The sequence below is a fragment of the Hakea prostrata genome, chromosome 10 (genome assembly GCF_041222555.1).
Source record: "Hakea prostrata isolate BN-2017 chromosome 10, UWA_Hpros_2, whole genome shotgun sequence".
In the NCBI taxonomy this organism is placed as follows: domain Eukaryota; kingdom Viridiplantae; phylum Streptophyta; class Magnoliopsida; order Proteales; family Proteaceae; genus Hakea; species Hakea prostrata.
In genome coordinates, this window is record NC_142609.1 from 4,245,250 (window position 1) to 4,252,867 (window position 7,618).

General features: G+C 35.4%; 1 pseudogene; it reads right to left on the reverse strand.

Moving 5' to 3' along the window:
- Window positions 1-3,956: 3,956 nt before the first annotated feature.
- On the reverse strand, window positions 3,957-5,922 carry LOC149001590 (pentatricopeptide repeat-containing protein At1g08070, chloroplastic pseudogene; annotated as a pseudogene).
- Between the last annotated feature and the right edge of the window lie 1,696 nt (window positions 5,923-7,618).

Consider the following 7,618-nt stretch of genomic DNA (forward strand, 5'->3'; position numbering starts at 1 on the left):
GGGTTTCCCAGTTAACTTATTGGATGTCTTAAAGAATGGTTCGATTACTTATTAGTCAGCAAGTCACATTTCCTTTTCAAAGTTCAAATCCTTGTAGTTCTTCACTGAAAGTAATCGTATCATCGCTGATTTATTCACTGTCTTAATTTTTAATTTTAGATCGATGTCAATAGAGGATATCTTTATTAATGTCAAACAATAAGTGAATGTTGTCTTTTAGGCTTTATTTGTTCGTGTGATAATTTGTAAGATTTGCATATATTTATTTACTTAATTAGTATTTGAAACCTTTAGTCACATATTTTGATTGTAAATGCATTGTTTTACCATTCTATATCATTGGAGTTGATCATATCGCATTTTAGGACTCATTTTTTGAGGTTTGCCAATTTATTTTTTTTTGTTTGATCCATCTGTGTAATTTGAATAGTTTTATTTTTATTAGTTTAGCATGATCTTTCATCTTTGCTTAATTTTCTAGTAAGTTAATGTTTGACTGAAAATTTAGAGTATTTTATTAATTATTTGAAATATTGTGAAAAGCTTATGATCATTGGTTTATTCAAGTAGGTGCTCAGTAACACATCTTTCATTCCCCATCCATTCACCACTACATAAGCCTCACTCTCGTCTTTGCAACACTCTCAAATTCATGAATAATGAGGTGAAGGACCAAAGATGAATGTAGTCACAGAAGTGGCTTTGCCTATAGCAAAGCATTAGCAAGGAAGTTCTTGTAGATTTCACTCTATAGGTTCACTTCTTCTCTTTAAATCTTCACTGATTCATTGTTTATTATGTATTGTCATCTTCTAGATTTTGAATGCTTACTTAAGTTTTTCATTACTTGGATCATTTTGTTTCAATGGAACAACTAGGTTAATGCTCAAAATTTAGTATTAAGATGGATGCATCTCAACTAAAGTTATTATTGAACGAAGTAAAAATGTGACTCTCTGTATGCAAACCCATGTAACATTGTAAAGATGATACAATATAATTAAAAGTTGATTTTCAAGACATTTCTCTTCTTTCCCTACATGTATGGTCACGTGCATTTGCATGTGTTATTTTTACTAGTTATTATAAAAGCATGGACTCAAGGGTCATACTGCATTTTTTTCATTCCTTAAAAGCCCTTACTTATTAACTTAATGGATATGTATTAATGATATCTACAATTGTAATTTTATATTTAATAAGTATGAAATGAATTAATATTAATGATCTACACGGCAAGTCCCATGTAGATCTTTGAAGCGTTATTTCATGACATCAAACTATTTGTTAGAGGTTTTTTTTTTTTGTTTTGTTTTTTGTTTTTTGTTTTTTGTTATGAGATTAACAATGTGGTTGGTTTCTTGACTAGGATAGCGTTATCGTATACACATGAGATTGTTTAACCTAATTCCACTCCATAAACATCATTCATGACATCAGACTGCTTGTTTCTCTTCTTCCTTCTCTTTATAGAGAGATAAAGGTAAGACGTTATGCACCTCGCTCATGTTTTAACCCCAATAAAATGTGTGACCTAGCCCAACTATTAGATCTTCATTTTTATTTATAGTTGGCATGGAGATATGCTATTTTATATATAATATCATTTGTACGTATCAGACCATCAATTTGTCATAACTTCTTTCTATTACAATTGACTTATGGTCAAAAGTTAAAATATTTATCAACTTAGAGTTTTTGGATGTGTAGTTTATGTTTTAATTACTCAAACACAATGTATAAAGATGAGTCCTTAAAAAAAATGAGAATATATGTTGGATATGAATATCCTAATATAATTTAATATCTTGCCAATGATTGTAGATTTATTTAAAGCAAAGCTTGATGATTATCATTTTGATAAATTAGTTTTTCCAACATGTGGAAGAGATAATAAATAGTTGGAAAAACATATTGATTGAAATGCATTAGCATTATCTCATTTAGATCATCGAATTGAGAAAAGTGAACCAGAAGTTCAAAAGATAATGCATTTGCATATATTTAGAATCAATTGTCAGATTTTTTACTGATTTGTTAAGAGTTACTAAATTTCATATTCTAACTGAAAATGCTCTAATTAGGATTCATATCTCAGTAGGATAATCTATTAGTACAAATGAAACTAAACCATGTTTAAAACGTGAAAGTTAAATCGGTTTCAAGGATAAAATTCTTGAAAAGAGAAAGGGATCAAATGATCATAATATGGAGATAGTTGATCATAAAAATCTTGAACACATAACTTTTCATAAAACCCCAAAAGAGGTTTAAATACCTGAAAATAATGAAGAGATCTCAATTAGTTATGTCACTACAAGAAAGAGATGAAACCGAAAATGTATAATTCTCGACAACATGTTTGTATATTATGTTATTGTTGAAATAATGCATCAAGACAAAGATCTTGAACATAAATTTATTTATGAATATAAATGAAGAATTGATTGACTAAAATGAAAAAAATTGCAATTCAAACATGATTGAATTCACTTAGAAAAATAATATTTTTGGACTTTTAGTGCAAACATCTAAATGTATAAAGCCTATTTGGGGGGTACAAATGAGTTTCGTACAAAAATGATATGAGAAAAATAATGAAATTGTAATATATAAATCATGAATTATGACACAAATTTCGCAAAGACCTGGCATTGATTTATATAAAAATATGTTCTATTGTGGTGGATCTAATCACCTTCAGATATTTTATTAGTTTGACAGTATATAAAAAACTTGATCTGCGTCTGATAGATGTTATTACAGCCTAATTATACGGCTCACTTGAGTGCGAAATTTATATAAAAATTCCTAAAAGGATTCAAAATGTTTGAAGCATACAAATTCTTGAAAAAATTGTTTAATAAAACTTCAATGATCATTATATGGATTAAAGCAATTAGGGCATATATAGTATAACCGCTTTAGTGAATATTTACTAAGTGAAATGTATAAAAATGATCAAATTTATTATTGTGTCTTTACTAAAAGATATGGGTCTAACTTTGTTATACTAAGTATATATGTTGATGATTTAAATATCATCGGAACTCTTGAAGAACTTCCAAAAGCAGTAAACTATTTGAACAAAGTTGAAATGAAAAATGTTGGAAAGAAAAAGTTTTGTCTAAGCTTGCAAATTAATCATTTGACGAATAGAATATTCGTTCATCAATCAACTTCTATAGAAAAGATTTTGAAATGATTTTATATGAATAAAACACATTTATTGAGTACCCTGATGGTTGTGAGATCGCTCAACATAAAGAAAAATTTATTTGAACCTAATGAAAATAATGAAGAACTTCTTGGTCCTAAAGTACCATATTTCAATAGAATTTGGGATTAATATATCTTGCTAATAGTACACGACTAGATTTAAAACTCTTTCTCTTCTATTGCTTTTGTTTTTGGTGTAGGGGTGCATGCATGCACTTGCGAGGCATGTCGATGAGTCGGGTCTGGGATAAGCCGATGCTCCGCTCTGCTCAACTTGATTATTGTGGTCTCCCCGCTTTATCCTTGATCGTGTTATGGATTCTCGGAGGGGTCACTGCTCCACTTATGGAGAAGATTCCATGTAATCCCCAAATTTGTTTTTACTATGCAATCCTTACATGTTTTGCATACATCTCGAATAAAAAATGAAAGAAATATAAAAGTCAATTCCTTCAAATACATGGAGTTAATATTATTATAACTTCCTAACTTTCATAATGATATTAGAACAAATTATACATTGCATGTTTTAGTGGAACTTAAATTCTAGGTTGCATGTTTTAGTGTCCCAAATTGCAGATTGCATACTCTCAAAATTATAAATTTTTTTGGAAGAGGTTCATCCGGGCCAGCTCTTGCGTGCACCACGACTACATCTTCAAGGCATTTTTTATATAATTAATATAGCAGGGCCTCGTCCCCGAGGGGATTCGAACTCTAACCCTCCTATGTGAAAGCGTTGGGCTTGCCAACTGAGCCACCCCTCAAAATTATAAGTTGCACACTCTTAACATTTCACTAAAGATTGATTCCGGCAACTCTTGAATGAAATGTTCATATTACCTTGATTAGAGTCTAATGACATAACTACCCCTATTTAATCTCGCTCATAATAGGTGACGGTTATGAATGAACCGGGGCGTCAACTGCGACCCAACTACATCCAGGCGTCTTCTTCATTCCCATGCATCTCATTCCCTGTCGAACCCAGTGGAAGTCCTCCCATCTGTTTGCACCAGCATAAGCGTTCGACAGAAGAGCCAAAGTCCCTGCACTTGCTCTCCTCGCTTCAACCAGATACCGAGCCATTCTTTCATCCACCTTGCCATAGTCTCCATGAATCTTGCACGCATTAAGCAACGTCGCCCATACCACACCATCAGCCTCCATTGGCATGTCTTTGATGAAACTCTCAGCTTCGTCTAGCAGTCCAGCACGGCCATACAGATCCACCATGCACGCATAATGTTCGATCTCGGGTCTTATTCCATATATATCTCTCATTGCAGTGAAAAAAGCCCGTCCTTGATTCACCAGCCTTGCGTGGCTACACGCAGACAATAAACCCAGGAAAGTTATCCCGTCTGGGGCGATGCCATTAGACAGCATAAGCGAGAAAATCTGCAGTGCTTGCATGCCATACCCATTCATGGCCATTCCACCAATGATAGTGCTCCATGCCACCAAGTCTTTTCTTGCCAAGCAATTGAATACCCTCAGGGCCTTGCCCATGTCGCCACACTTGGCGTACATGTTTACCAGAGCGTTTCCCACATGGCCATCAAAAGTGGCACCATCGTTGGCTTGGATTTCATCGATGTAAGTGTGCAATTCTTGACCCAAACTCAAAGAGCCAAGTGAAGCACAAGCAGACAAGACGGCAACTATAGTGGCTTCGTTGGGCTCGACTTCTCCTTCGTGTACGATCTGTCTGAAAAGAGTAACAGCCTTCTGGCAAAACCCGTTTTGCGCATAACCACACACCAGTGTAGTCCAGGATACCACATCTCTGTTACGCATTGTTTCGAACACGTTCTGTGCAGATGTTAGAGACCCACATTTAACATAGAGCTCCAATTTTGCGTTGTCCACGATAATGTTATCGCCACCCAAGTTCTTCAAACAGTAAGCATGTATTGATTTTCCTTTGTCAAGGGCTCTCAACCTAGCGCAAGCTGATAGAAGACAAACAAGGGTCATGCAATTAGGCTTTATATCCATCAAAGGGAGCACAATTAGAGCTTCCTTTTCGAACCCGTTCTTTGTTAGCCCTGATATCATCGAAGTCCATGACACGACGTCTGGTTTAGAAATAGTGTCGAATATCTGGCGAGCACCAATAAGGTCGCCGAAATCAAGGTACAGATTGAGTAAGGTGTTTTGGATGAATATGTCCGAGTGATGGCCGGAGCTAATGATGCGGCCGTGGATCTCATGGCCCTTGGAAACCGCGTGAAGTTGTGCACAAGCCTTGAGGGCGTAGGTGAATGTGAAATGGTCGTGTGAGGTTGGTTCATAGATCATTTGATTGTACAGGAGAAGGGCATCGTGTGGGGCGTTGGTCTGTGACAGTGATCTCAGCAAGGAATTCAAGAGGTTGGGCTTAGATGATTTGATGATCTGGGCACGAATTTGGTTTACCTGTTTAAGTGTCAGAAAAATAAAAGGCTTTTCAAGCATGCTAATACTGGTGGGTTGCAGATTCCCACTGTAAGGGTTTCTTGCTCGCCTTCTGAAAAGGAGAAATTCAATCCCTAGTCCTGGTTTTCGTTTTTATTGGTGGGGGACTTTCTGAAACCGTCAACTTCTCATTTTTGAAGTCATAAGAGGTAACCGTAACTTAGTTTTGGTGTGTGTTAGCTTTATGTTCTTCCAAGTCATCTTTGTTTCTCTTCGACTAGTTATTTTATAAATGATCATGTTTCTTCCTTTTTAATCCTTCTTGTTCTGTCTCTTTATCAATTAATATGTTTCTTCCTTCTTTCCCCCCTTCTTATTCGTTCCCCATTGTAATGGGATGTTATAGTCCATGTTTTTATCTGTGAGGTGCCCTCCAGTTTTTTCTCTTAGCTCTATCACATACACAACACAGACACATGAACACACATTTTAATGTTGGGGATAAATGACAACTCCCTTGCACTGGAACGTAGCTCCAGTATGTGGGTTTAAGATGGAGCTGGACGAAGCCTACTACTGTTTTGGTTGTCTAATTGTTTGTTTCCACTTGAGAGGGACCTAAAGAAGCAAATTAACTGGTAGCAAGTGTGCAATTTGTTACGGTTCCAAATAGTCCAAACCAGGTAATCAAGCAGGTTTTGTAGAGCTCCTTGACTGTAATAGTGTAATGATAGAAAGAAGAATTTACTGCTTTGCCTTCACATTTGATTCACATCATGAGAGAAAAACAAAGAAGTTGAACGGAGCTAAATCAGTAGCAATGTGGCAATTTCACAGTGGCAACTGAAGGAGGATTTGAACTTTGTTTCAAAAAGTCTAAAATCTAGATTCTAGTTTGAACTTGAGCAAAATTTCTCTAATTTTATTGTGCTGATATTTCATTATGTTGTAGTTAGAATTTTACAGAAGAGTATAAAATCTGTAACAGTTTAGAAGAAGTTCCTGGGAACCGCCAACAGATTGGGGTTCTTAACACCCCCCCTGCCGTGTTAATCTGAAAACATTGATAACTCTGATTCTTGCTGCTTAACTTCCATAGAGAGACTGAACTTGACATCTTGTCTTGCATTTTGGACAATGGATTTAGCAAGCATGTAAGCCAACTTCAATATTTGCAATTTGAAATGTTGACCTAAGACTCATATTTATAAAGTTTGGAAAGCCTAGGCTTTAATTCTACAGTAAAATTGAAATATTAGGATTCATGAATCTTACTATCCTTAAGCAGAATTGTCCAGCTAATGATATTAGTATTAGGTGCATGATTCCTGTGCCTAGACACAGTGCTGTGTGAAGTGACCACCTGTGATTCCCTGAAAAGATGGAAATCCCTGAGGATATTGGTGCACATCTTATCAGCACACAAATAATTCTCCTTCTATTTATTGATGTGCTCGACTGCAGTTACTGAAATTCAGAAATCTTTTCTTCTACATTGTTTGTCATTGACTGATATTTCTCTGTCAAATTGACTTCAACAATTACAGTTGGCTGGTATGATAAGATTGTTTGACTATAAGGACTTAAACAACACTCTGTATACTATCCATATATTAATCTTGCAATCCCTCCTCTAATAATTATGACCCAGAAACTGAGTGGATAGTGAGCCATTCCTATTACTATAGTTATAGGTGAATCCAATCAATTCTAGATATCAAAAAAAATGGGGGAAGGGGGTTTGGCCCCCCCCCCCCCCCCCCCCCCCCCCCCTTGTTTGTCATTGCTGATATTTCTCTGTCAAATTGACTATTACAGTTGGCTGGTATGATGATTGTTTGATATAGGCTTAACACACTCTGTATACTATCCATATATTAATCTTGCAATCCCTCCTCTAATAATTATGACCCAGAAACTGAGTGGATAGTGAGCCATTCCTATTACTATAGTTATAGGTGAATCCAATCCATTCTAGATATCAAAAAAAATATGGGAA